General features: G+C 54.7%; 24 non-coding genes and 4 pseudogenes across 24 annotated transcripts; all 28 read left to right on the top strand.

Annotated features, from left to right (window-relative positions):
- The first annotated feature begins 690 nt into the window (after nt 1-690).
- Nucleotides 691-809, top strand: LOC138643855 (5S ribosomal RNA). The gene has a single exon (XR_011314366.1). It is a non-coding gene; the product is annotated as a 5S ribosomal RNA (ribosomal RNA).
- A 641-nt stretch (nt 810-1450) lies between these two features.
- Nucleotides 1451-1570, top strand: LOC138644028 (5S ribosomal RNA). Its single transcript, XR_011314531.1, has one exon. It is a non-coding gene; the product is annotated as a 5S ribosomal RNA (ribosomal RNA).
- A 923-nt stretch (nt 1571-2493) lies between these two features.
- LOC138643857 (5S ribosomal RNA) lies at nt 2494-2612 on the top strand. The gene has a single exon (XR_011314368.1). It is a non-coding gene; the product is annotated as a 5S ribosomal RNA (ribosomal RNA).
- A 641-nt stretch (nt 2613-3253) lies between these two features.
- On the top strand, nt 3254-3373 carry LOC138644081 (5S ribosomal RNA; annotated as a pseudogene).
- Nucleotides 3374-4270: 897 nt separating this feature from the next.
- Nucleotides 4271-4389, top strand: LOC138643858 (5S ribosomal RNA). The gene has a single exon (XR_011314369.1). It is a non-coding gene; the product is annotated as a 5S ribosomal RNA (ribosomal RNA).
- A 641-nt stretch (nt 4390-5030) lies between these two features.
- On the top strand, nt 5031-5140 carry LOC138644170 (5S ribosomal RNA; annotated as a pseudogene).
- Nucleotides 5141-6033: 893 nt separating this feature from the next.
- On the top strand, nt 6034-6152 carry LOC138643859 (5S ribosomal RNA). Its single transcript, XR_011314370.1, has one exon. It is a non-coding gene; the product is annotated as a 5S ribosomal RNA (ribosomal RNA).
- Nucleotides 6153-6793: 641 nt separating this feature from the next.
- Nucleotides 6794-6913, top strand: LOC138643969 (5S ribosomal RNA). Its single transcript, XR_011314475.1, has one exon. It is a non-coding gene; the product is annotated as a 5S ribosomal RNA (ribosomal RNA).
- Nucleotides 6914-7832: 919 nt separating this feature from the next.
- On the top strand, nt 7833-7951 carry LOC138643860 (5S ribosomal RNA). The gene has a single exon (XR_011314371.1). It is a non-coding gene; the product is annotated as a 5S ribosomal RNA (ribosomal RNA).
- A 641-nt stretch (nt 7952-8592) lies between these two features.
- LOC138644055 (5S ribosomal RNA) lies at nt 8593-8712 on the top strand. The gene has a single exon (XR_011314557.1). It is a non-coding gene; the product is annotated as a 5S ribosomal RNA (ribosomal RNA).
- Nucleotides 8713-9631: 919 nt separating this feature from the next.
- On the top strand, nt 9632-9750 carry LOC138643861 (5S ribosomal RNA). Its single transcript, XR_011314372.1, has one exon. It is a non-coding gene; the product is annotated as a 5S ribosomal RNA (ribosomal RNA).
- Nucleotides 9751-10391: 641 nt separating this feature from the next.
- On the top strand, nt 10392-10501 carry LOC138644171 (5S ribosomal RNA; annotated as a pseudogene).
- An 893-nt stretch (nt 10502-11394) lies between these two features.
- Nucleotides 11395-11513, top strand: LOC138643862 (5S ribosomal RNA). The gene has a single exon (XR_011314373.1). It is a non-coding gene; the product is annotated as a 5S ribosomal RNA (ribosomal RNA).
- Nucleotides 11514-12154: 641 nt separating this feature from the next.
- LOC138643970 (5S ribosomal RNA) lies at nt 12155-12274 on the top strand. Its single transcript, XR_011314476.1, has one exon. It is a non-coding gene; the product is annotated as a 5S ribosomal RNA (ribosomal RNA).
- A 911-nt stretch (nt 12275-13185) lies between these two features.
- LOC138643863 (5S ribosomal RNA) lies at nt 13186-13304 on the top strand. Its single transcript, XR_011314374.1, has one exon. It is a non-coding gene; the product is annotated as a 5S ribosomal RNA (ribosomal RNA).
- A 641-nt stretch (nt 13305-13945) lies between these two features.
- On the top strand, nt 13946-14055 carry LOC138644172 (5S ribosomal RNA; annotated as a pseudogene).
- Nucleotides 14056-14948: 893 nt separating this feature from the next.
- Nucleotides 14949-15067, top strand: LOC138643864 (5S ribosomal RNA). The gene has a single exon (XR_011314375.1). It is a non-coding gene; the product is annotated as a 5S ribosomal RNA (ribosomal RNA).
- Nucleotides 15068-15708: 641 nt separating this feature from the next.
- LOC138643971 (5S ribosomal RNA) lies at nt 15709-15828 on the top strand. The gene has a single exon (XR_011314477.1). It is a non-coding gene; the product is annotated as a 5S ribosomal RNA (ribosomal RNA).
- Nucleotides 15829-16747: 919 nt separating this feature from the next.
- On the top strand, nt 16748-16866 carry LOC138643865 (5S ribosomal RNA). The gene has a single exon (XR_011314376.1). It is a non-coding gene; the product is annotated as a 5S ribosomal RNA (ribosomal RNA).
- A 641-nt stretch (nt 16867-17507) lies between these two features.
- On the top strand, nt 17508-17627 carry LOC138644029 (5S ribosomal RNA). The gene has a single exon (XR_011314532.1). It is a non-coding gene; the product is annotated as a 5S ribosomal RNA (ribosomal RNA).
- Nucleotides 17628-18542: 915 nt separating this feature from the next.
- On the top strand, nt 18543-18661 carry LOC138643866 (5S ribosomal RNA). Its single transcript, XR_011314377.1, has one exon. It is a non-coding gene; the product is annotated as a 5S ribosomal RNA (ribosomal RNA).
- Nucleotides 18662-19302: 641 nt separating this feature from the next.
- Nucleotides 19303-19422, top strand: LOC138644030 (5S ribosomal RNA). The gene has a single exon (XR_011314533.1). It is a non-coding gene; the product is annotated as a 5S ribosomal RNA (ribosomal RNA).
- A 919-nt stretch (nt 19423-20341) lies between these two features.
- LOC138643868 (5S ribosomal RNA) lies at nt 20342-20460 on the top strand. The gene has a single exon (XR_011314379.1). It is a non-coding gene; the product is annotated as a 5S ribosomal RNA (ribosomal RNA).
- Nucleotides 20461-21101: 641 nt separating this feature from the next.
- Nucleotides 21102-21221, top strand: LOC138644031 (5S ribosomal RNA). The gene has a single exon (XR_011314534.1). It is a non-coding gene; the product is annotated as a 5S ribosomal RNA (ribosomal RNA).
- Nucleotides 21222-22136: 915 nt separating this feature from the next.
- Nucleotides 22137-22255, top strand: LOC138643869 (5S ribosomal RNA). Its single transcript, XR_011314380.1, has one exon. It is a non-coding gene; the product is annotated as a 5S ribosomal RNA (ribosomal RNA).
- A 641-nt stretch (nt 22256-22896) lies between these two features.
- Nucleotides 22897-23016, top strand: LOC138644032 (5S ribosomal RNA). The gene has a single exon (XR_011314535.1). It is a non-coding gene; the product is annotated as a 5S ribosomal RNA (ribosomal RNA).
- A 915-nt stretch (nt 23017-23931) lies between these two features.
- Nucleotides 23932-24050, top strand: LOC138643870 (5S ribosomal RNA). Its single transcript, XR_011314381.1, has one exon. It is a non-coding gene; the product is annotated as a 5S ribosomal RNA (ribosomal RNA).
- Nucleotides 24051-24691: 641 nt separating this feature from the next.
- Nucleotides 24692-24811, top strand: LOC138644034 (5S ribosomal RNA). The gene has a single exon (XR_011314537.1). It is a non-coding gene; the product is annotated as a 5S ribosomal RNA (ribosomal RNA).
- The last annotated feature ends 251 nt before the right edge of the window (nt 24812-25062 follow it).

Here is a 25062-nt window from a genome sequence, read left to right on the forward strand (position 1 = left end):
AAACATCCCGGACTGTGAAGGGGGCAGATTTTCAGCAGGCGCCCCGGGGATGATTTTTAGAGGCTGGCCGGCCGGCCGGCCGGCAGCAGTAATGTCTTTTTCTGCAAAGAAGCTTGTGTAACTAACCCAATCAGATGGCTACCCAGGATCCAAATTCAGGGCTGGGAAGGAGCGGGAGGGAATTGGGGGGTGTTTTCCTGCTGAGGCACAGAAATAATCATAAGAAGAAGAAAAAACAAGAGAGTCTGACGCATGGTGGCGCTGAGCCTGCAGGGGCAAATAGGTGTGGCCACATGCAAGCATATGTGCGTGCTCGCTTGCGTGTGAGTGTGCGCTTCCTAGTTGTGGCGCGCTGCAGACAGTCAAAGGGGTTGTTCCCTTTCAATAAAAGTTCATCCCAGCTTGCAGGCTATTAGAAAGCAACAAACCACCCTGTACTCACCCTACCCGGGTCCACCAGAGGGTCTTAGCGCTGCTCTAGGTCTGTGGCATTAGCTGCGACGCTGACGTCACGTCGGCAGCCGATCAGTGAGCTCAGCAGCTCTGAGCAGGGCGTTCTGCCTACAAACCCTTTAAGGGAGACAGCAAAAAAGTGAAGAGAAAGGAAAGCACAAAAGGGCCTCTTACTCAGCACTGGACAGGGCAGCCAGACTGCAAAGTAGAAAAGCAGCAAGTGAGAGGCCTGTCTCTGCCTACGGCCACACCACTCTGAACACGCCCGATCTCGTCTGATCTCGGAAGCTAAGCAGAGTCAGGCCTGGTTAGTACTTGGATGGGAGACCGCCTGGGAATACCAGGTGCTGTAGGCTTTTGTTTTTCCTTCCTTCCACCAGCAGGGGTCACTCTCCTCTATGCCTTTTTTCCATTCCCTTTCACAAGGGCACACATGCTTTTTTCATTTGCTTTCACTCTTGCGCTGTTCCATCCTTGCAAAATGCCAGCATCCTTCTCATCACCGTGGGCCTCCAGCATTGTTGCTTATCTACTTTTAATACTAGGCTTCTTTTCAACAGGACCAGGGCCTCCTGCGGGCTTGGAAGCAACCGCCGGCAACCTGGTGGCCAGTTTACAGGTCAAAGCAAGCAGAACACCTTTGCAGGCAACATGAGCCCCCGAAGAGCAGCTCACAGTCACTCACAACCATCTCACCCTCTTCCTTCATTCGCTCCTGGACGTCTCGATCCGCCTCAAGTTGCGGCTCCAGCTGGCTCTTTCTGTCACTTCCCCCCCAGATGAATGGTTTAGCCTGCAGGAGACCCTGCATTGAGCCATTTTTAAAGACACCTGATGCTCAGGCCCTGCTGCGGCGGGTGTTTCACTGCAAAACAAGCAACGCCTATAGTGGCAGCCCAGCCTTTGCATGGGCCCTTCGGAGCCCGCCTCCACATGGTCAGAGTTCTCGCCACCACGCGAGCCTGAGGAAGGCTGGCCAGTCGATGGGCCAAGCAGTGTCTACTGGCCACACCACCCTGGATACGCCCGATCTCGTCTGATCTCGGAAGCAAAGCAGGGCTGGGCTTGGACAGTACTTGGATGGGAGACCTCCAGGGAACACCAGGTGCTGTAGACTATTTTGATGACATTTTGCCCCCTTGCTCAGCTCGGCTAGTATAGAGCGGTGCCTTGCCAGAGACCGACCTTACATAACCTAGAGGCTGGATGCCCCAAGCCCCACAAGGCCTCTGAGACTGCAGCTAAGGACGCTACCCTGCCGCCTCCTCGCATGCCTCACACCGAGATCCCTGCCGTGGCTAGGAGTGCTCATTGACCCCGCAGCCTGCCTTCTGGAAATGATGGCGTTATAAACATCCTGGACTGTGAAGGGGGCAGATTTTCAGCAGGCGCCCCGGGGATGATTTTTAGAGGCTGGCCGGCCGGCCGGCCGGCAGCAGTAATGTCTTTTTCTGCAAAGAAGCTTGTGTAACTAACCCAATCAGATGGCTACCCAGGATCCAAATTCAGGGCTGGGAAGGAGCGGGAGGGAATTGGGGGGTGTTTTCCTGCTGAGGCACAGAAATAATCATAAGAAGAAGAAAAAACAAGAGAGTCTGACGCATGGTGGCGCTGAGCCTGCAGGGGCAAATAGGTGTGGCCACATGCAAGCATATGTGCGTGCTCGCTTGCGTGTGAGTGTGCGCTTCCTAGTTGTGGCGCGCTGCAGACAGTCAAAGGGGTTGTTCCCTTTCAATAAAAGTTCATCCCAGCTTGCAGGCTATTAGAAAGCAACAAACCACCCTGTACTCACCCTACCCGGGTCCACCAGAGGGTCTCAGCGCTGCTCTAGGTCTGTGGCATTAGCTGCGACGCTGACGTCACGTCGGCAGCCGATCAGTGAGCTCAGCAGCTCTGAGCAGGGCGTTCTGCCTACAAACCCTTTAAGGGAGACAGCAAAAAAGTGAAGAGAAAGGAAAGCACAAAAGGGCCTCTTACTCAGCACTGGACAGGGCAGCCAGACTGCAAAGTAGAAAAGCAGCAAGTGAGAGGCCTGTCTCTGCCTACGGCCACACCACTCTGAACACGCCCGATCTCGTCTGATCTCGGAAGCTAAGCAGAGTCAGGCCTGGTTAGTACTTGGATGGGAGACCGCCTGGGAATACCAGGTGCTGTAGGCTTTTGTTTTTCCTTCCTTCCACCAGCAGGGGTCACTCTCCTCTATGCCTTTTTTCCATTCCCTTTCACAAGGGCACACATGCTTTTTTCATTTGCTTTCACTCTTGCGCTGTTCCATCCTTGCAAAATGCCAGCATCCTTCTCATCACCGTGGGCCTCCAGCATTGTTGCTTATTTACTTTTAATACTAGGCTTCTTTTCAACAGGACCAGCGCCTCCTGCGGGCTTGGAAGCAACCGCCGGCAACCTGGTGGCCATTTTATAGGTCAAAGCAAGCAGAACACCTTTGCAGGCAACATGACCCCCCGAAGAGCAGCTCACAGTCACTCACAACCATCTCACCCTCTTCCTTCATTCGCTCCTGGACGTCTCGATCCGCCTCAAGTTGCGGCTCCAGCTGGCTCTTTCTGTCACTTCCCCCCCAGATGAATGGTTTAGCCTGCAGGAGACCCTGCATCGAGCCATTTTTAAAGACACCTGATGCTCAGGCCCTGCTGCGGCGGGTGTTTCACTGCAAAACAAACAACGCCTATAGTGGCAGCCCAGCCTTTGCATGGGCCCTTCGGAGCCCGCCTCCACATGGTCAGAGTTCTCGCCACCACGCGAGCCTGAGGAAGGCTGGCCAGTCGATGGGCCAAGCAGTGTCTACTGGCCATACCACCCTGGATACGCCTGATCTTGTCTGATCTCGGAAGCAAAGCAGGGCTGGGCTTGGACAGTACTTGGATGGGAGACCGCCTGGGAACACCAGGTGCTGTAGACTGTTTTGATGACATTTTGCCCCCTTGCTCAGCTCAGCTAGTATAGAGCGGTGCCTTGCCAGAGACCGACCTTACATAACCTAGAGGCTGGATGCCCCAAGCCCCACAAGGCCTCTGAGACTGCAGCTAAGGACGCTACCCTGCCGCCTCCTCGCATGCCTCACACCGAGACCCGCAGCCTGCCTTCTGGAAATGATGGCGTTATAAACATCCCGGACTGTGAAGGGGGCAGATTTTCAGCAGGCGCCCCGGGGATGATTTTTAGAGGCTGGCCGGCCGGCCGGCCGGTCGGCAGCAGTAATGTCTTTTTCTGCAAAGAAGCTTGTGTAACTAACCCAATCAGATGGCTACCCAGGATCCAAATTCAGGGCTGGGAAGGAGCGGGAGGGAATTGGGGGGTGTTTTCCTGCTGAGGCACAGAAATAATCATAAGAAGAAGAAAAAACAAGAGAGTCTGACGCATGGTGGCGCTGAGCCTGCAGGGGCAAATAGGTGTGGCCACATGCAAGCATATGTGCGTGCTCGCTTGCGTGTGAGTGTGCGCTTCCTAGTTGTGGCGCGCTGCAGACAGTCAAAGGGGTTGTTCCCTTTCAATAAAAGTTCATCCCAGCTTGCAGGCTATTAGAAAGCAACAAACCACCCTGTACTCACCCTACCCGGGTCCACCAGAGGGTCTTAGCGCTGCTCTAGGTCTGTGGCATTAGCTGCGACGCTGACGTCACGTCGGCAGCCGATCAGTGAGCTCAGCAGCTCTGAGCAGGGCGTTCTGCCTACAAACCCTTTAAGGGAGACAGCAAAAAAGTGAAGAGAAAGGAAAGCACAAAAGGGCCTCTTACTCAGCACTGGACAGGGCAGCCAGACTGCAAAGTAGAAAAGCAGCAAGTGAGAGGCCTGTCTCTGCCTACGGCCACACCACTCTGAACACGCCCGATCTCGTCTGATCTCGGAAGCTAAGCAGAGTCAGGCCTGGTTAGTACTTGGATGGGAGACCGCCTGGGAATACCAGGTGCTGTAGGCTTTTGTTTTTCCTTCCTTCCACCAGCAGGGGTCACTCTCCTCTATGCCTTTTTTCCATTCCCTTTCACAAGGGCACACATGCTTTTTTCATTTGCTTTCACTCTTGCGCTGTTCCATCCTTGCAAAATGCCAGCATCCTTCTCATCACCGTGGGCCTCCAGCATTGTTGCTTATTTACTTTTAATACTAGGCTTCTTTTCAACAGGACCAGCGCCTCCTGCGGGCTTGGAAGCAACCGCCGGCAACCTGGTGGCCATTTTATAGGTCAAAGCAAGCAGAACACCTTTGCAGGCAACATGACCCCCCGAAGAGCAGCTCACAGTCACTCACAACCATCTCACCCTCTTCCTTCATTCGCTCCTGGACGTCTCGATCCGCCTCAAGTTGCGGCTCCAGCTGGCTCTTTCTGTCACTTCCCCCCCAGATGAATGGTTTAGCCTGCAGGAGACCCTGCATCGAGCCATTTTTAAAGACACCTGATGCTCAGGCCCTGCTGCGGCGGGTGTTTCACTGCAAAACAAACAACGCCTATAGTGGCAGCCCAGCCTTTGCATGGGCCCTTCGGAGCCCGCCTCCACATGGTCAGAGTTCTCGCCACCACGCGAGCCTGAGGAAGGCTGGCCAATTGATGGGCCAAGCAGTGTCTACTGGCCACACCACCCTGGATACGCCCGATCTCGGAAGCAAAGCAGGGTTGGGCTTGGACAGTACTTGGATGGGAGACCGCCTGGGAACACCAGGTGCTGTAGACTGTTTTGATGACATTTTGCCCCCTTGCTCAGCTCGGCTAGTATAGAGCGGTGCCTTGCCAGAGACCGACCTTACATAACCTAGAGGCTGGATGCCCCAAGCCCCACAAGGCCTCTGAGACTGCAGCTAAGGACGCTACCCTGCCGCCTCCTCGCATGCCTCACACCGAGACCCGCAGCCTGCCTTCTGGAAATGATGGCGTTATAAACATCCCGGACTGTGAAGGGGGCAGATTTTCAGCAGGCGCCCCGGGGATGATTTTTAGAGGCTGGCCGGCCGGCCGGCCGGCAGCAGTAATGTCTTTTTCTGCAAAGAAGCTTGTGTAACTAACCCAATCAGATGGCTACCCAGGATCCAAATTCAGGGCTGGGAAGGAGCGGGAGGGAATTGGGGGGTGTTTTCCTGCTGAGGCACAGAAATAATCATAAGAAGAAGAAAAAACAAGAGAGTCTGACGCATGGTGGCTCTGAGCCTGCAGGGGCAAATAGGTGTGGCCACATGCAAGCATATGTGCGTGCTCGCTTGCGTGTGAGTGTGCGCTTCCTAGTTGTGGCGCGCTGCAGACAGTCAAAGGGGTTGTTCCCTTTCAATAAAAGTTCATCCCAGCTTGCAGGCTATTAGAAAGCAACAAACCACCCTGTACTCACCCTACCCGGGTCCACCAGAGGGTCTTAGCGCTGCTCTAGGTCTGTGGCATTAGCTGCGACGCTGACGTCACGTCGGCAGCCGATCAGTGAGCTCAGCAGCTCTGAGCAGGGCGTTCTGCCTACAAACCCTTTAAGGGAGACAGCAAAAAAGTGAAGAGAAAGGAAAGCACAAAAGGGCCTCTTACTCAGCACTGGACAGGGCAGCCAGACTGCAAAGTAGAAAAGCAGCAAGTGAGAGGCCTGTCTCTGCCTACGGCCACACCACTCTGAACACGCCCGATCTCGTCTGATCTCGGAAGCTAAGCAGAGTCAGGCCTGGTTAGTACTTGGATGGGAGACCGCCTGGGAATACCAGGTGCTGTAGGCTTTTGTTTTTCCTTCCTTCCACCAGCAGGGGTCACTCTCCTCTATGCCTTTTTTCCATTCCCTTTCACAAGGGCACACATGCTTTTTTCATTTGCTTTCACTCTTACGCTGTTCCATCCTTGCAAAATGCCAGCATCCTTCTCATCACCGTGGGCCTCCAGCATTGTTGCTTATCTACTTTTAATACTAGGCTTCTTTTCAACAGGACCAGGGCCTCCTGCGGGCTTGGAAGCAACCGCCGGCAACCTGGTGGCCAGTTTACAGGTCAAAGCAAGCAGAACACCTTTGCAGGCAACATGAGCCCCCGAAGAGCAGCTCACAGTCACTCACAACCATCTCACCCTCTTCCTTCATTCGCTCCTGGACGTCTCGATCCGCCTCAAGTTGCGGCTCCAGCTGGCTCTTTCTGTCACTTCCCCCCCAGATGAATGGTTTAGCCTGCAGGAGACCCTGCATTGAGCCATTTTTAAAGACACCTGATGCTCAGGCCCTGCTGCGGCGGGTGTTTCACTGCAAAACAAGCAACGCCTATAGTGGCAGCCCAGCCTTTGCATGGGCCCTTCGGAGCCCGCCTCCACATGGTCAGAGTTCTCGCCACCACGCGAGCCTGAGGAAGGCTGGCCAGTCGATGGGCCAAGCAGTGTCTACTGGCCACACCACCCTGGATACGCCCGATCTCGTCTGATCTCGGAAGCAAAGCAGGGTTGGGCTTGGACAGTACTTGGATGGGAGACCTCCAGGGAACACCAGGTGCTGTAGACTGTTTTGATGACATTTTGCCCCCTTGCTCAGCTCGGCTAGTATAGAGCGGTGCCTTGCCAGAGACCGACCTTACATAACCTAGAGGCTGGATGCCCCAAGCCCCACAAGGCCTCTGAGACTGCAGCTAAGGACGCTACCCTGCCGCCTCCTCGCATGCCTCACACCGAGATCCCTGCCGTGGCTAGGAGTGCTCATTGACCCCGCAGCCTGCCTTCTGGAAATGATGGCGTTATAAACATCCCGGACTGTGAAGGGGGCAGATTTTCAGCAGGCGCCCCGGGGATGATTTTTAGAGGCTGGCCGGCCGGCCGGCAGCAGTAATGTCTTTTTCTGCAAAGAAGCTTGTGTAACTAACCCAATCAGATGGCTACCCAGGATCCAAATTCAGGGCTGGGAAGGAGCGGGAGGGAATTGGGGGGTGTTTTCCTGCTGAGGCACAGAAATAATCATAAGAAGAAGAAAAAACAAGAGAGTCTGACGCATGGTGGCGCTGAGCCTGCAGGGGCAAATAGGTGTGGCCACATGCAAGCATATGTGCGTGCTCGCTTGCGTGTGAGTGTGCGCTTCCTAGTTGTGGCGCGCTGCAGACAGTCAAAGGGGTTGTTCCCTTTCAATAAAAGTTCATCCCAGCTTGCAGGCTATTAGAAAGCAACAAACCACCCTGTACTCACCCTACCCGGGTCCACCAGAGGGTCTCAGCGCTGCTCTAAGTCTGTGGCATTAGCTGCGACGCTGACGTCACGTCGGCAGCCGATCAGTGAGCTCAGCAGCTCTGAGCAGGGCGTTCTGCCTACAAACCCTTTAAGGGAGACAGCAAAAAAGTGAAGAGAAAGGAAAGCACAAAAGGGCCTCTTACTCAGCACTGGACAGGGCAGCCAGACTGCAAAGTAGAAAAGCAGCAAGTGAGAGGCCTGTCTCTGCCTACGGCCACACCACTCTGAACACGCCCGATCTCGTCTGATCTCGGAAGCTAAGCAGAGTCAGGCCTGGTTAGTACTTGGATGGGAGACCGCCTGGGAATACCAGGTGCTGTAGGCTTTTGTTTTTCCTTCCTTCCACCAGCAGGGGTCACTCTCCTCTATGCCTTTTTTCCATTCCCTTTCACAAGGGCACACATGCTTTTTTCATTTGCTTTCACTCTTGCGCTGTTCCATCCTTGCAAAATGCCAGCATCCTTCTCATCACCGTGGGCCTCCAGCATTGTTGCTTATCTACTTTTAATACTAGGCTTCTTTTCAACAGGACCAGGGCCTCCTGCGGGCTTGGAAGCAACCGCCGGCAACCTGGTGGCCAGTTTACAGGTCAAAGCAAGCAGAACACCTTTGCAGGCAACATGAGCCCCCGAAGAGCAGCTCACAGTCACTCACAACCATCTCACCCTCTTCCTTCATTCGCTCCTGGACGTCTCGATCCGCCTCAAGTTGCGGCTCCAGCTGGCTCTTTCTGTCACTTCCCCCCCAGATGAATGGTTTAGCCTGCAGGAGACCCTGCATTGAGCCATTTTTAAAGACACCTGATGCTCAGGCCCTGCTGCGGCGGGTGTTTCACTGCAAAACAAGCAACGCCTATAGTGGCAGCCCAGCCTTTGCATGGGCCCTTCGGAGCCCGCCTCCACATGGTCAGAGTTCTCGCCACCACGCGAGCCTGAGGAAGGCTGGCCAGTCGATGGGCCAAGCAGTGTTTACTGGCCACACCACCCTGGATACGCCCGATCTCGTCTGATCTCGGAAGCAAAGCAGGGTTGGGCTTGGACAGTACTTGGATGGGAGACCTCCAGGGAACACCAGGTGCTGTAGACTGTTTTGATGACATTTTGCCCCCTTGCTCAGCTCGGCTAGTATAGAGCGGTGCCTTGCCAGAGACCGACCTTACATAACCTAGAGGCTGGATGCCCCAAGCCCCACAAGGCCTCTGAGACTGCAGCTAAGGACGCTACCCTGCCGCCTCCTCGCATGCCTCACACCGAGATCCCTGCCGTGGCTAGGAGTGCTCATTGACCCCGCAGCCTGCCTTCTGGAAATGATGGCGTTATAAACATCCCGGACTGTGAAGGGGGCAGATTTTCAGCAGGCGCCCCGGGGATGATTTTTAGAGGCTGGCCGGCCGGCCGGCAGCAGTAATGTCTTTTTCTGCAAAGAAGCTTGTGTAACTAACCCAATCAGATGGCTACCCAGGATCCAAATTCAGGGCTGGGAAGGAGCGGGAGGGAATTGGGGGGTGTTTTCCTGCTGAGGCACAGAAATAATCATAAGAAGAAGAAAAAACAAGAGAGTCTGACGCATGGTGGCGCTGAGCCTGCAGGGGCAAATAGGTGTGGCCACATGCAAGCATATGTGCGTGCTCGCTTGCGTGTGAGTGTGCGCTTCCTAGTTGTGGCGCGCTGCAGACAGTCAAAGGGGTTGTTCCCTTTCAATAAAAGTTCATCCCAGCTTGCAGGCTATTAGAAAGCAACAAACCACCCTGTACTCACCCTACCCGGGTCCACCAGAGGGTCTTAGCGCTGCTCTAGGTCTGTGGCATTAGCTGCGACGCTGACGTCACGTCGGCAGCCGATCAGTGAGCTCAGCAGCTCTGAGCAGGGCGTTCTGCCTACAAACCCTTTAAGGGAGACAGCAAAAAAGTGAAGAGAAAGGAAAGCACAAAAGGGCCTCTTACTCAGCACTGGACAGGGCAGCCAGACTGCAAAGTAGAAAAGCAGCAAGTGAGAGGCCTGTCTCTGCCTACGGCCACACCACTCTGAACACGCCCGATCTCGTCTGATCTCGGAAGCTAAGCAGAGTCAGGCCTGGTTAGTACTTGGATGGGAGACCGCCTGGGAATACCAGGTGCTGTAGGCTTTTGTTTTTCATTCCTTCCACCAGCAGGGGTCACTCTCCTCTATGCCTTTTTTCCATTCCCTTTCACAAGGGCACACATGCTTTTTTCATTTGCTTTCACTCTTGCGCTGTTCCATCCTTGCAAAATGCCAGCATCCTTCTCATCACCGTGGGCCTCCAGCATTGTTGCTTATTTACTTTTAATACTAGGCTTCTTTTCAACAGGACCAGCGCCTCCTGCGGGCTTGGAAGCAACCGCCGGCAACCTGGTGGCCATTTTATAGGTCAAAGCAAGCAGAACACCTTTGCAGGCAACATGACCCCCCGAAGAGCAGCTCACAGTCACTCACAACCATCTCACCCTCTTCCTTCATTCGCTCCTGGACGTCTCGATCCGCCTCAAGTTGCGGCTCCAGCTGGCTCTTTCTGTCACTTCCCCCCCAGATGAATGGTTTAGCCTGCAGGAGACCCTGCATCGAGCCATTTTTAAAGACACCTGATGCTCAGGCCCTGCTGCGGCGGGTGTTTCACTGCAAAACAAACAACGCCTATAGTGGCAGCCCAGCCTTTGCATGGGCCCTTCGGAGCCCGCCTCCACATGGTCAGAGTTCTCGCCACCACGCGAGCCTGAGGAAGGCTGGCCAATTGATGGGCCAAGCAGTGTCTACTGGCCACACCACCCTGGATACGCCCGATCTCGGAAGCAAAGCAGGGTTGGGCTTGGACAGTACTTGGATGGGAGACCGCCTGGGAACACCAGGTGCTGTAGACTGTTTTGATGACATTTTGCCCCCTTGCTCAGCTCGGCTAGTATAGAGCGGTGCCTTGCCAGAGACCGACCTTACATAACCTAGAGGCTGGATGCCCCAAGCCCCACAAGGCCTCTGAGACTGCAGCTAAGGACGCTACCCTGCCGCCTCCTCGCATGCCTCACACCGAGACCCGCAGCCTGCCTTCTGGAAATGATGGCGTTATAAACATCCCGGACTGTGAAGGGGGCAGATTTTCAGCAGGCGCCCCGGGGATGATTTTTAGAGGCTGGCCGGCCGGCCGGCCGGCAGCAGTAATGTCTTTTTCTGCAAAGAAGCTTGTGTAACTAACCCAATCAGATGGCTACCCAGGATCCAAATTCAGGGCTGGGAAGGAGCGGGAGGGAATTGGGGGGTGTTTTCCTGCTGAGGCACAGAAATAATCATAAGAAGAAGAAAAAACAAGAGAGTCTGACGCATGGTGGCGCTGAGCCTGCAGGGGCAAATAGGTGTGGCCACATGCAAGCATATGTGCGTGCTCGCTTGCGTGTGAGTGTGCGCTTCCTAGTTGTGGCGCGCTGCAGACAGTCAAAGGGGTTGTTCCCTTTCAATAAAAGTTCATCCCAGCTTGCAGGCTATTAGAAAGCAACAAACCACCCTGTACTCACCCTACCCGGGTCCACCAGAGGGTCTTAGCGCTGCTCTAGGTCTGTGGCATTAGCTGCGACGCTGACGTCACGTCGGCAGCCGATCAGTGAGCTCAGCAGCTCTGAGCAGGGCGTTCTGCCTACAAACCCTTTAAGGGAGACAGCAAAAAAGTGAAGAGAAAGGAAAGCACAAAAGGGCCTCTTACTCAGCACTGGACAGGGCAGCCAGACTGCAAAGTAGAAAAGCAGCAAGTGAGAGGCCTGTCTCTGCCTACGGCCACACCACTCTGAACACGCCCGATCTCGTCTGATCTCGGAAGCTAAGCAGAGTCAGGCCTGGTTAGTACTTGGATGGGAGACCGCCTGGGAATACCAGGTGCTGTAGGCTTTTGTTTTTCCTTCCTTCCACCAGCAGGGGTCACTCTCCTCTATGCCTTTTTTCCATTCCCTTTCACAAGGGCACACATGCTTTTTTCATTTGCTTTCACTCTTGCGCTGTTCCATCCTTGCAAAATGCCAGCATCCTTCTCATCACCGTGGGCCTCCAGCATTGTTGCTTATCTACTTTTAATACTAGGCTTCTTTTCAACAGGACCAGGGCCTCCTGCGGGCTTGGAAGCAACCGCCGGCAACCTGGTGGCCAGTTTACAGGTCAAAGCAAGCAGAACACCTTTGCAGGCAACATGAGCCCCCGAAGAGCAGCTCACAGTCACTCACAACCATCTCACCCTCTTCCTTCATTCGCTCCTGGACGTCTCGATCCGCCTCAAGTTGCGGCTCCAGCTGGCTCTTTCTGTCACTTCCCCCCCAGATGAATGGTTTAGCCTGCAGGAGACCCTGCATTGAGCCATTTTTAAAGACACCTGATGCTCAGGCCCTGCTGCGGCGGGTGTTTCACTGCAAAACAAGCAACGCCTATAGTGGCAGCCCAGCCTTTGCATGGGCCCTTCGGAGCCCGCCTCCACATGGTCAGAGTTCTCGCCACCACGCGAGCCTGAGGAAGGCTGGCCAGTCGATGGGCCAAGCAGTGTCTACTGGCCACACCACCCTGGATACGCCCGATCTCGTCTGATCTCGGAAGCAAAGCAGGGTTGGGCTTGGACAGTACTTGGATGGGAGACCTCCAGGGAACACCAGGTGCTGTAGACTGTTTTGATGACATTTTGCCCCCTTGCTCAGCTCGGCTAGTATAGAGCGGTGCCTTGCCAGAGACCGACCTTACATAACCTAGAGGCTGGATGCCCCAAGCCCCACAAGGCCTCTGAGACTGCAGCTAAGGACGCTACCCTGCCGCCTCCTCGCATGCCTCACACCGAGATCCCTGCCGTGGCTAGGAGTGCTCATTGACCCCGCAGCCTGCCTTCTGGAAATGATGGCGTTATAAACATCCCGGACTGTGAAGGGGGCAGATTTTCAGCAGGCGCCCCGGGGATGATTTTTAGAGGCTGGCCGGCAGCAGTAATGTCTTTTTCTGCAAAGAAGCTTGTGTAACTAACCCAATCAGATGGCTACCCAGGATCCAAATTCAGGGCTGGGAAGGAGCGGGAGGGAATTGGGGGGTGTTTTCCTGCTGAGGCACAGAAATAATCATAAGAAGAAGAAAAAACAAGAGAGTCTGACGCATGGTGGCGCTGAGCCTGCAGGGGCAAATAGGTGTGGCCACATGCAAGCATATGTGCGTGCTCGCTTGCGTGTGAGTGTGCGCTTCCTAGTTGTGGCGCGCTGCAGACAGTCAAAGGGGTTGTTCCCTTTCAATAAAAGTTCATCCCAGCTTGCAGGCTATTAGAAAGCAACAAACCACCCTGTACTCACCCTACCCGGGTCCACCAGAGGGTCTTAGCGCTGCTCTAGGTCTGTGGCATTAGCTGCGACGCTGACGTCACGTCGGCAGCCGATCAGTGAGCTCAGCAGCTCTGAGCAGGGCGTTCTGCCTACAAACCCTTTAAGGGAGACAGCAAAAAAGTGAAGAGAAAGGAAAGCACAAAAGGGCCTCTTACTCAGCACTGGACAGGGCAGCCAGACTGCAAAGTAGAAAAGCAGCAAGTGAGAGGCCTGTCTCTGCCTACGGCCACACCACTCTGAACACGCCCGATCTCGTCTGATCTCGGAAGCTAAGCAGAGTCAGGCCTGGTTAGTACTTGGATGGGAGACCGCCTGGGAATACCAGGTGCTGTAGGCTTTTGTTTTTCATTCCTTCCACCAGCAGGGGTCACTCTCCTCTATGCCTTTTTTCCATTCCCTTTCACAAGGGCACACATGCTTTTTTCATTTGCTTTCACTCTTGCGCTGTTCCATCCTTGCAAAATGCCAGCATCCTTCTCATCACCGTGGGCCTCCAGCATTGTTGCTTATTTACTTTTAATACTAGGCTTCTTTTCAACAGGACCAGCGCCTCCTGCGGGCTTGGAAGCAACCGCCGGCAACCTGGTGGCCATTTTATAGGTCAAAGCAAGCAGAACACCTTTGCAGGCAACATGACCCCCCGAAGAGCAGCTCACAGTCACTCACAACCATCTCACCCTCTTCCTTCATTCGCTCCTGGACGTCTCGATCCGCCTCAAGTTGCGGCTCCAGCTGGCTCTTTCTGTCACTTCCCCCCCAGATGAATGGTTTAGCCTGCAGGAGACCCTGCATCGAGCCATTTTTAAAGACACCTGATGCTCAGGCCCTGCTGCGGCGGGTGTTTCACTGCAAAACAAACAACGCCTATAGTGGCAGCCCAGCCTTTGCATGGGCCCTTCGGAGCCCGCCTCCACATGGTCAGAGTTCTCGCCACCACGCGAGCCTGAGGAAGGCTGGCCAATTGATGGGCCAAGCAGTGTCTACTGGCCACACCACCCTGGATACGCCCGATCTCGGAAGCAAAGCAGGGTTGGGCTTGGACAGTACTTGGATGGGAGACCGCCTGGGAACACCAGGTGCTGTAGACTGTTTTGATGACATTTTGCCCCCTTGCTCAGCTCGGCTAGTATAGAGCGGTGCCTTGCCAGAGACCGACCTTACATAACCTAGAGGCTGGATGCCCCAAGCCCCACAAGGCCTCTGAGACTGCAGCTAAGGACGCTACCCTGCCGCCTCCTCGCATGCCTCACACCGAGACCCGCAGCCTGCCTTCTGGAAATGATGGCGTTATAAACATCCCGGACTGTGAAGGGGGCAGATTTTCAGCAGGCGCCCCGGGGATGATTTTTAGAGGCTGGCCGGCCGGCCGGCCGGCAGCAGTAATGTCTTTTTCTGCAAAGAAGCTTGTGTAACTAACCCAATCAGATGGCTACCCAGGATCCAAATTCAGGGCTGGGAAGGAGCGGGAGGGAATTGGGGGGTGTTTTCCTGCTGAGGCACAGAAATAATCATAAGAAGAAGAAAAAACAAGAGAGTCTGACGCATGGTGGCGCTGAGCCTGCAGGGGCAAATAGGTGTGGCCACATGCAAGCATATGTGCGTGCTCGCTTGCGTGTGAGTGTGCGCTTCCTAGTTGTGGCGCGCTGCAGACAGTCAAAGGGGTTGTTCCCTTTCAATAAAAGTTCATCCCAGCTTGCAGGCTATTAGAAAGCAACAAACCACCCTGTACTCACCCTACCCGGGTCCACCAGAGGGTCTTAGCGCTGCTCTAGGTCTGTGGCATTAGCTGCGACGCTGACGTCACGTCGGCAGCCGATCAGTGAGCTCAGCAGCTCTGAGCAGGGCGTTCTGCCTACAAACCCTTTAAGGGAGACAGCAAAAAAGTGAAGAGAAAGGAAAGCACAAAAGGGCCTCTTACTCAGCACTGGACAGGGCAGCCAGACTGCAAAGTAGAAAAGCAGCAAGTGAGAGGCCTGTCTCTGCCTACGGCCACACCACTCTGAACACGCCCGATCTCGTCTGATCTCGGAAGCTAAGCAGAGTCAGGCCTGGTTAGTACTTGGATGGGAGACCGCCTGGGAATACCAGGTGCTGTAGGCTTTTGTTTTTCCTTCCTTCCACCAGCAGGGGTCACTCTCCTCTATGCCTTTTTTCCATTCCCTTTCACAAGGGCACACATGCTTTTTTCATTTGCTTTCACTCTTGCGCTGTTCCATCCTTGCAAAATGCCAGCATCCTTCTCATCACCGTGGGCCTCCAGCATTGTTGCTTATCTACTTTTAATACTAGGCTTCTTTTCAACAGGACCAGGGCCTCCTGCGGGCTTGGAAGCAACCGCCGGCAACCTGGTGGCCAGTTTACAGGTCAAAGCAAGCAGAACACCTTTGCAGGCAACATGAGCCCCCGAAGAGCAGCTCACAGTCACTCACAACCATCTCACCCTCTTCCTTCATTCGCTCCTGGACGTCTCGATCCGCCTCAAGTTGCGGCTCCAGCTGGCTCTTTCTGTCACTTCCCCCCCAGATGAATGGTTTAGCCTGCAGGAGACCCTGCATTGAGCCATTTTTAAAGACACCTGATGCTCAGGCCCTGCTGCGGCGGGTGTTTCACTGCAAAACAAGCAACGCCTATAGTGGCAGCCCAGCCTTTGCATGGGCCCTACGGAGCCCGCCTCCACATGGTCAGAGTTCTCGCCACCACGCGAGCCTGAGGAAGGCTGGCCAGTCGATGGGCCAAGCAGTGTCTACTGGCCACACCACCCTGGATACGCCCGATCTCGTCTGATCTCGGAAGCAAAGCAGGGTTGGGCTTGGACAGTACTTGGATGGGAGACCTCCAGGGAACACCAGGTGCTGTAGACTGTTTTGATGACATTTTGCCCCCTTGCTCAGCTCGGCTAGTATAGAGCGGTGCCTTGCCAGAGACCGACCTTACATAACCTAGAGGCTGGATGCCCCAAGCCCCACAAGGCCTCTGAGACTGCAGCTAAGGACGCTACCCTGCCGCCTCCTCGCATGCCTCACACCGAGATCCCTGCCGTGGCTAGGAGTGCTCATTGACCCCGCAGCCTGCCTTCTGGAAATGATGGCGTTATAAACATCCCGGACTGTGAAGGGGGCAGATTTTCAGCAGGCGCCCCGGGGATGATTTTTAGAGGCTGGCCGGCCGGCCGGCAGCAGTAATGTCTTTTTCTGCAAAGAAGCTTGTGTAACTAACCCAATCAGATGGCTACCCAGGATCCAAATTCAGGGCTGGGAAGGAGCGGGAGGGAATTGGGGGGTGTTTTCCTGCTGAGGCACAGAAATAATCATAAGAAGAAGAAAAAACAAGAGAGTCTGACGCATGGTGGCGCTGAGCCTGCAGGGGCAAATAGGTGTGGCCACATGCAAGCATATGTGCGTGCTCGCTTGCGTGTGAGTGTGCGCTTCCTAGTTGTGGCGCGCTGCAGACAGTCAAAGGGGTTGTTCCCTTTCAATAAAAGTTCATCCCAGCTTGCAGGCTATTAGAAAGCAACAAACCACCCTGTACTCACCCTACCCGGGTCCACCAGAGGGTCTCAGCGCTGCTCTAGGTCTGTGGCATTAGCTGCGACGCTGACGTCACGTCGGCAGCCGATCAGTGAGCTCAGCAGCTCTGAGCAGGGCGTTCTGCCTACAAACCCTTTAAGGGAGACAGCAAAAAAGTGAAGAGAAAGGAAAGCACAAAAGGGCCTCTTACTCAGCACTGGACAGGGCAGCCAGACTGCAAAGTAGAAAAGCAGCAAGTGAGAGGCCTGTCTTTGCCTACGGCCACACCACTCTGAACACGCCCGATCTCGTCTGATCTCGGAAGCTAAGCAGAGTCAGGCCTGGTTAGTACTTGGATGGGAGACCGCCTGGGAATACCAGGTGCTGTAGGCTTTTGTTTTTCCTTCCTTCCACCAGCAGGGGTCACTCTCCTCTATGCCTTTTTTCCATTCCCTTTCACAAGGGCACACATGCTTTTTTCATTTGCTTTCACTCTTGCGCTGTTCCATCCTTGCAAAATGCCAGCATCCTTCTCATCACCGTGGGCCTCCAGCATTGTTGCTTATCTACTTTTAATACTAGGCTTCTTTTCAACAGGACCAGGGCCTCCTGCGGGCTTGGAAGCAACCGCCGGCAACCTGGTGGCCAGTTTACAGGTCAAAGCAAGCAGAACACCTTTGCAGGCAACATGAGCCCCCGAAGAGCAGCTCACAGTCACTCACAACCATCTCACCCTCTTCCTTCATTCGCTCCTGGACGTCTCGATCCGCCTCAAGTTGCGGCTCCAGCTGGCTCTTTCTGTCACTTCCCCCCCAGATGAATGGTTTAGCCTGCAGGAGACCCTGCATTGAGCCATTTTTAAAGACACCTGATGCTCAGGCCCTGCTGCGGCGGGTGTTTCACTGCAAAACAAGCAACGCCTATAGTGGCAGCCCAGCCTTTGCATGGGCCCTTCGGAGCCCGCCTCCACATGGTCAGAGTTCTCGCCACCACGCGAGCCTGAGGAAGGCTGGCCAGTCGATGGGCCAAGCAGTGTCTACTGGCCACACCACCCTGGATACGCCCGATCTCGTCTGATCTCGGAAGCAAAGCAGGGCTGGGCTTGGACAGTACTTGGATGGGAGACCTCCAGGGAACACCAGGTGCTGTAGACTGTTTTGATGACATTTTGCCCCCTTGCTCAGCTCGGCTAGTATAGAGCGGTGCCTTGCCAGAGACCGACCTTACATAACCTAGAGGCTGGATGCCCCAAGCCCCACAAGGCCTCTGAGACTGCAGCTAAGGACGCTACCCTGCCGCCTCCTCACATGCCTCACACCGAGATCCCTGCCGTGGCTAGGAGTGCTCATTGACCCCGCAGCCTGCCTTCTGGAAATGATGGCGTTATAAACATCCCGGACTGTGAAGGGGGCAGATTTTCAGCAGGCGCCCCGGGGATGATTTTTAGAGGCTGGCCGGCCGGCAGCAGTAATGTCTTTTTCTGCAAAGAAGCTTGTGTAACTAACCCAATCAGATGGCTACCCAGGATCCAAATTCAGGGCTGGGAAGGAGCGGGAGGGAATTGGGGGGTGTTTTCCTGCTGAGGCACAGAAATAATCATAAGAAGAAGAAAAAACAAGAGAGTCTGACGCATGGTGGCGCTGAGCCTGCAGGGGCAAATAGGTGTGGCCACATGCAAGCATATGTGCGTGCTCGCTTGCGTGTGAGTGTGCGCTTCCTAGTTGTGGCGCGCTGCAGACAGTCAAAGGGGTTGTTCCCTTTCAATAAAAGTTCATCCCAGCTTGCAGGCTATTAGAAAGCAACAAACCACCCTGTACTCACCCTACCCGGGTCCACCAGAGGGTCTCAGCGCTGCTCTAGGTCTGTGGCATTAGCTGCGACGCTGACGTCACGTCGGCAGCCGATCAGTGAGCTCAGCAGCTCTGAGCAGGGCGTTCTGCCTACAAACCCTTTAAGGGAGACAGCAAAAAAGTGAAGAGAAAGGAAAGCACAAAAGGGCCTCTTACTCAGCACTGGACAGGGCAGCCAGACTGCAAAGTAGAAAAGCAGCAAGTGAGAGGCCTGTCTTTGCCTACGGCCACACCACTCTGAACACGCCCGATCTCGTCTGATCTCGGAAGCTAAGCAGAGTCAGGCCTGGTTAGTACTTGGATGGGAGACCGCCTGGGAATACCAGGTGCTGTAGGCTTTTGTTTTTCCTTCCTTCCACCAGCAGGGGTCACTCTCCTCTATGCCTTTTTTCCATTCCCTTTCACAAGGGCACACATGCTTTTTTCATTTGCTTTCACTCTTGCGCTGTTCCATCCTTGCAAAATGCCAGCATCCTTCTCATCACCGTGGGCCTCCAGCATTGTTGCTTATCTACTTTTAATACTAGGCTTCTTTTCAACAGGACCAGGGCCTCCTGCGGGCTTGGAAGCAACCGCCGGCAACCTGGTGGCCAGTTTACAGGTCAAAGCAAGCAGAACACCTTTGCAGGCAACATGAGCCCCCGAAGAGCAGCTCACAGTCACTCACAACCATCTCACCCTCTTCCTTCATTCGCTCCTGGACGTCTCGATCCGCCTCAAGTTGCGGCTCCAGCTGGCTCTTTCTGTCACTTCCCCCCCAGATGAATGGTTTAGCCTGCAGGAGACCCTGCATTGAGCCATTTTTAAAGACACCTGATGCTCAGGCCCTGCTGCGGCGGGTGTTTCACTGCAAAACAAGCAACGCCTATAGTGGCAGCCCAGCCTTTGCATGGGCCCTTCGGAGCCCGCCTCCACATGGTCAGAGTTCTCGCCACCACGCGAGCCTGAGGAAGGCTGGCCAGTCGATGGACCAAGCAGTGTCTACTGGCCACACCACCCTGGATACGCCCGATCTCGTCTGATCTCGGAAGCAAAGCAGGGCTGGGCTTGGACAGTACTTGGATGGGAGACCTCCAGGGAACACCAGGTGCTGTAGACTGTTTTGATGACATTTTGCCCCCTTGCTCAGCTCGGCTAGTATAGAGCGGTGCCTTGCCAGAGACCGACCTTACATAACCTAGAGGCTGGATGCCCCAAGCCCCACAAGGCCTCTGAGACTGCAGCTAAGGACGCTACCCTGCCGCCTCCTCGCATGCCTCACACCGAGATCCCTGCCGTGGCTAGGAGTGCTCATTGACCCCGCAGCCTGCCTTCTGGAAATGATGGCGTTATAAACATCCCGGACTGTGAAGGGGGCAGATTTTCAGCAGGCGCCCCGGGGATGATTTTTAGAGGCTGGCCGGCCGGCCGGCAGCAGTAATGTCTTTTTCTGCAAAGAAGCTTGTGTAACTAACCCAATCAGATGGCTACCCAGGATCCAAATTCAGGGCTGGGAAGGAGCGGGAGGGAATTGGGGGGTGTTTTCCTGCTGAGGCACAGAAATAATCATAAGAAGAAGAAAAAACAAGAGAGTCTGACGCATGGTGGCGCTGAGCCTGCAGGGGCAAATAGGTGTGGCCACATGCAAGCATATGTGCGTGCTCGCTTGCGTGTGAGTGTGCGCTTCCTAGTTGTGGCGCGCTGCAGACAGTCAAAGGGGTTGTTCCCTTTCAATAAAAGTTCATCCCAGCTTGCAGGCTATTAGAAAGCAACAAACCACCCTGTACTCACCCTACCCGGGTCCACCAGAGGGTCTCAGCGCTGCTCTAGGTCTGTGGCATTAGCTGCGACGCTGACGTCACGTCGGCAGCCGATCAGTGAGCTCAGCAGCTCTGAGCAGGGCGTTCTGCCTACAAACCCTTTAAGGGAGACAGCAAAAAAGTGAAGAGAAAGGAAAGCACAAAAGGGCCTCTTACTCAGCACTGGACAGGGCAGCCAGACTGCAAAGTAGAAAAGCAGCAAGTGAGAGGCCTGTCTTTGCCTACGGCCACACCACTCTGAACACGCCCGATCTCGTCTGATCTCGGAAGCTAAGCAGAGTCAGGCCTGGTTAGTACTTGGATGGGAGACCGCCTGGGAATACCAGGTGCTGTAGGCTTTTGTTTTTCCTTCCTTCCACCAGCAGGGGTCACTCTCCTCTATGCCTTTTTTCCATTCCCTTTCACAAGGGCACACATGCTTTTTTCATTTGCTTTCACTCTTGCGCTGTTCCATCCTTGCAAAATGCCAGCATCCTTCTCATCACCGTGGGCCTCCAGCATTGTTGCTTATCTACTTTTAATACTAGGCTTCTTTTCAACAGGACCAGGGCCTCCTGCGGGCTTGGAAGCAACCGCCGGCAACCTGGTGGCCAGTTTACAGGTCAAAGCAAGCAGAACACCTTTGCAGGCAACATGAGCCCCCGAAGAGCAGCTCACAGTCACTCACAACCATCTCACCCTCTTCCTTCATTCGCTCCTGGACGTCTCGATCCGCCTCAAGTTGCGGCTCCAGCTGGCTCTTTCTGTCACTTCCCCCCCAGATGAATGGTTTAGCCTGCAGGAGACCCTGCATTGAGCCATTTTTAAAGACACCTGATGCTCAGGCCCTGCTGCGGCGGGTGTTTCACTGCAAAACAAGCAACGCCTATAGTGGCAGCCCAGCCTTTGCATGGGCCCTTCGGAGCCCGCCTCCACATGGTCAGAGTTCTCGCCACCACGCGAGCCTGAGGAAGGCTGGCCAGTCGATGGGCCAAGCAGTGTCTACTGGCCACACCACCCTGGATACGCCCGATCTCGTCTGATCTCGGAAGCAAAGCAGGGCTGGGCTTGGACAGTACTTGGATGGGAGACCTCCAGGGAACACCAGGTGCTGTAGACTGTTTTGATGACATTTTGCCCCCTTGCTCAGCTCGGCTAGTATAGAGCGGTGCCTTGCCAGAGACCGACCTTACATAACCTAGAGGCTGGATGCCCCAAGCCCCACAAGGCCTCTGAGACTGCAGCTAAGGACGCTACCCTGCCGCCTCCTCACATGCCTCACACCGAGATCCCTGCCGTGGCTAGGAGTGCTCATTGACCCCGCAGCCTGCCTTCTGGAAATGATGGCGTTATAAACATCCCGGACTGTGAAGGGGGCAGATTTTCAGCAGGCGCCCCGGGGATGATTTTTAGAGGCTGGCCGGCCGGCAGCAGTAATGTCTTTTTCTGCAAAGAAGCTTGTGTAACTAACCCAATCAGATGGCTACCCAGGATCCAAATTCAGGGCTGGGAAGGAGCGGGAGGGAATTGGGGGGTGTTTTCCTGCTGAGGCACAGAAATAATCATAAGAAGAAGAAAAAACAAGAGAGTCTGACGCATGGTGGCGCTGAGCCTGCAGGGGCAAATAGGTGTGGCCACATGCAAGCATATGTGCGTGCTCGCTTGCGTGTGAGTGTGCGCTTCCTAGTTGTGGCGCGCTGCAGACAGTCAAAGGGGTTGTTCCCTTTCAATAAAAGTTCATCCCAGCTTGCAGGCTATTAGAAAGCAACAAACCACCCTGTACTCACCCTACCCGGGTCCACCAGAGGGTCTCAGCGCTGCTCTAGGTCTGTGGCATTAGCTGCGACGCTGACGTCACGTCGGCAGCCGATCAGTGAGCTCAGCAGCTCTGAGCAGGGCGTTCTGCCTACAAACCCTTTAAGGGAGACAGCAAAAAAGTGAAGAGAAAGGAAAGCACAAAAGGGCCTCTTACTCAGCACTGGACAGGGCAGCCAGACTGCAAAGTAGAAAAGCAGCAAGTGAGAGGCCTGTCTTTGCCTACGGCCACACCACTCTGAACACGCCCGATCTCGTCTGATCTCGGAAGCTAAGCAGAGTCAGGCCTGGTTAGTACTTGGATGGGAGACCGCCTGGGAATACCAGGTGCTGTAGGCTTTTGTTTTTCCTTCCTTCCACCAGCAGGGGTCACTCTCCTCTATGCCTTTTTTCCATTCCCTTTCACAAGGGCACACATGCTTTTTTCATTTGCTTTCACTCTTGCGCTGTTCCATCCTTGCAAAATGCCAGCATCCTTCTCATCACCGTGGGCCTCCAGCATTGTTGCTTATCTACTTTTAATACTAGGCTTCTTTTCAACAGGACCAGGGCCTCCTGCGGGCTTGGAAGCAACCGCCGGCAACCTGGTGGCCAGTTTACAGGTCAAAGCAAGCAGAACACCTTTGCAGGCAACATGAGCCCCCGAAGAGCAGCTCACAGTCACTCACAACCATCTCACCCTCTTCCTTCATTCGCTCCTGGACGTCTCGATCCGCCTCAAGTTGCGGCTCCAGCTGGCTCTTTCTGTCACTTCCCCCCCAGATGAATGGTTTAGCCTGCAGGAGACCCTGCATTGAGCCATTTTTAAAGACACCTGATGCTCAGGCCCTGCTGCGGCGGGTGTTTCACTGCAAAACAAACAACGCCTATAGTGGCAGCCCAGCCTTTGCATGGGCCCTTCGGAGCCCGCCTCCACATGGTCAGAGTTCTCGCCACCACGCGAGCCTGAGGAAGGCTGGCCAGTCGATGGACCAAGCAGTGTCTACTGGCCACACCACCCTGGATACGCCCGATCTCGTCTGATCTCGGAAGCAAAGCAGGGCTGGGCTTGGACAGTACTTGGATGGGAGACCTCCAGGGAACACCAGGTGCTGTAGACTGTTTTGATGACATTTTGCCCCCTTGCTCAGCTCGGCTAGTATAGAGCGGTGCCTTGCCAGAGACCGACCTTACATAACCTAGAGGCTGGATGCCCCAAGCCCCACAAGGCCTCTGAGACTGCAGCTAAGGACGCTACCCTGCCGCCTCCTCACATGCCTCACACCGAGATCCCTGCCGTGGCTAGGAGTGCTCATTGACCCCGCAGCCTGCCTTCTGGAAATGATGGCGTTATAAACATCCCGGACTGTGAAGGGGGCAGATTTTCAGCAGGCGCCCCGGGGATGATTTTTAGAGGCTGGCCGGCCGGCAGCAGTAATGTCTTTTTCTGCAAAGAAGCTTGTGTAACTAACCCAATCAGATGGCTACCCAGGATCCAAATTCAGGGCTGGGAAGGAGCGGGAGGGAATTGGGGGGTGTTTTCCTGCTGAGGCACAGAAATAATCATAAGAAGAAGAAAAAACAAGAGAGTCTGACGCATGGTGGCGCTGAGCCTGCAGGGGCAAATAGGTGTGGCCACATGCAAGCATATGTGCGTGCTCGCTTGCGTGTGAGTGTGCGCTTCCTAGTTGTGGCGCGCTGCAGACAGTCAAAGGGGTTGTTCCCTTTCAATAAAAGTTCATCCCAGCTTTCAGGCTATTAGAAAGCAACAAACCACCCTGTACTCACCCTACCCGGGTCCACCAGAGGGTCTCAGCGCTGCTCTAAGTCTGTGGCATTAGCTGCGACGCTGACGTCACGTCGGCAGCCGATCAGTGAGCTCAGCAGCTCTGAGCAGGGCGTTCTGCCTACAAACCCTTTAAGGGAGACAGCAAAAAAGTGAAGAGAAAGGAAAGCACAAAAGGGCCTCTTACTCAGCACTGGACAGGGCAGCCAGACTGCAAAGTAGAAAAGCAGCAAGTGAGAGGCCTGTCTTTGCCTACGGCCACACCACTCTGAACACGCCCGATCTCGTCTGATCTCGGAAGCTAAGCAGAGTCAGGCCTGGTTAGTACTTGGATGGGAGACCGCCTGGGAATACCAGGTGCTGTAGGCTTTTGTTTTTCCTTCCTTCCACCAGCAGGGGTCACTCTCCTCTATGCCTTTTTTCCATTCCCTTTCACAAGGGCACACATGCTTTTTTCATTTGCTTTCACTCTTGCGCTGTTCCATCCTTGCAAAATGCCAGCATCCTTCTCATCACCGTGGGCCTCCAGCATTGTTGCTTATCTACTTTTAATACTAGGCTTCTTTTCAACAGGACCAGGGCCTCCTGCGGGCTTGGAAGCAACCGCCGGCAACCTGGTGGCCAGTTTACAGGTCAAAGCAAGCAGAACACCTTTGCAGGCAACATGAGCCCCCGAAGAGCAGCTCACAGTCACTCACAACCATCTCACCCTCTTCCTTCATTCGCTCCTGGACGTCTCGATCCGCCTCAAGTTGCGGCTCCAGCTGGCTCTTTCTGTCACTTCCCCCCCAGATGAATGGTTTAGCCTGCAGGAGACCCTGCATTGAGCCATTTTTAAAGACACCTGATGCTCAGGCCCTGCTGCGGCGGGTGTTTCACTGCAAAACAAGCAACGCCTATAGTGGCAGCCCAGCCTTTGCATGGGCCCTTCGGAGCCCGCCTCCACATGGTCAGAGTTCTCGCCACCACGCGAGCCTGAGGAAGGCTGGCCAGTCGATGGACCAAGCAGTGTCTACTGGCCACACCACCCTGGATACGCCCGATCTCGTCTGATCTCGGAAGCAAAGCAGGGCTGGGCTTGGACAGTACTTGGATGGGAGACCTCCAGGGAACACCAGGTGCTGTAGACTGTTTTGATGACATTTTGCCCCCTTGCTCAGCTCGGCTAGTATAGAGCGGTGCCTTGCCAGAGACCGACCTTACATAACCTAGAGGCTGGATGCCCCAAGCCCCACAAGGCCTCTGAGACTGCAGCTAAGGACGCTACCCTGCCGCCTCCTCACATGCCTCACACCGAGATCCCTGCCGTGGCTAGGAGTGCTCATTGACCCCGCAGCCTGCCTTCTGGAAATGATGGCGTTATAAACATCCCGGACTGTGA

Source organism: Ranitomeya imitator, chromosome 6 (assembly GCF_032444005.1).
Source record: "Ranitomeya imitator isolate aRanImi1 chromosome 6, aRanImi1.pri, whole genome shotgun sequence".
NCBI lineage: Eukaryota > Metazoa > Chordata > Amphibia > Anura > Dendrobatidae > Ranitomeya > Ranitomeya imitator.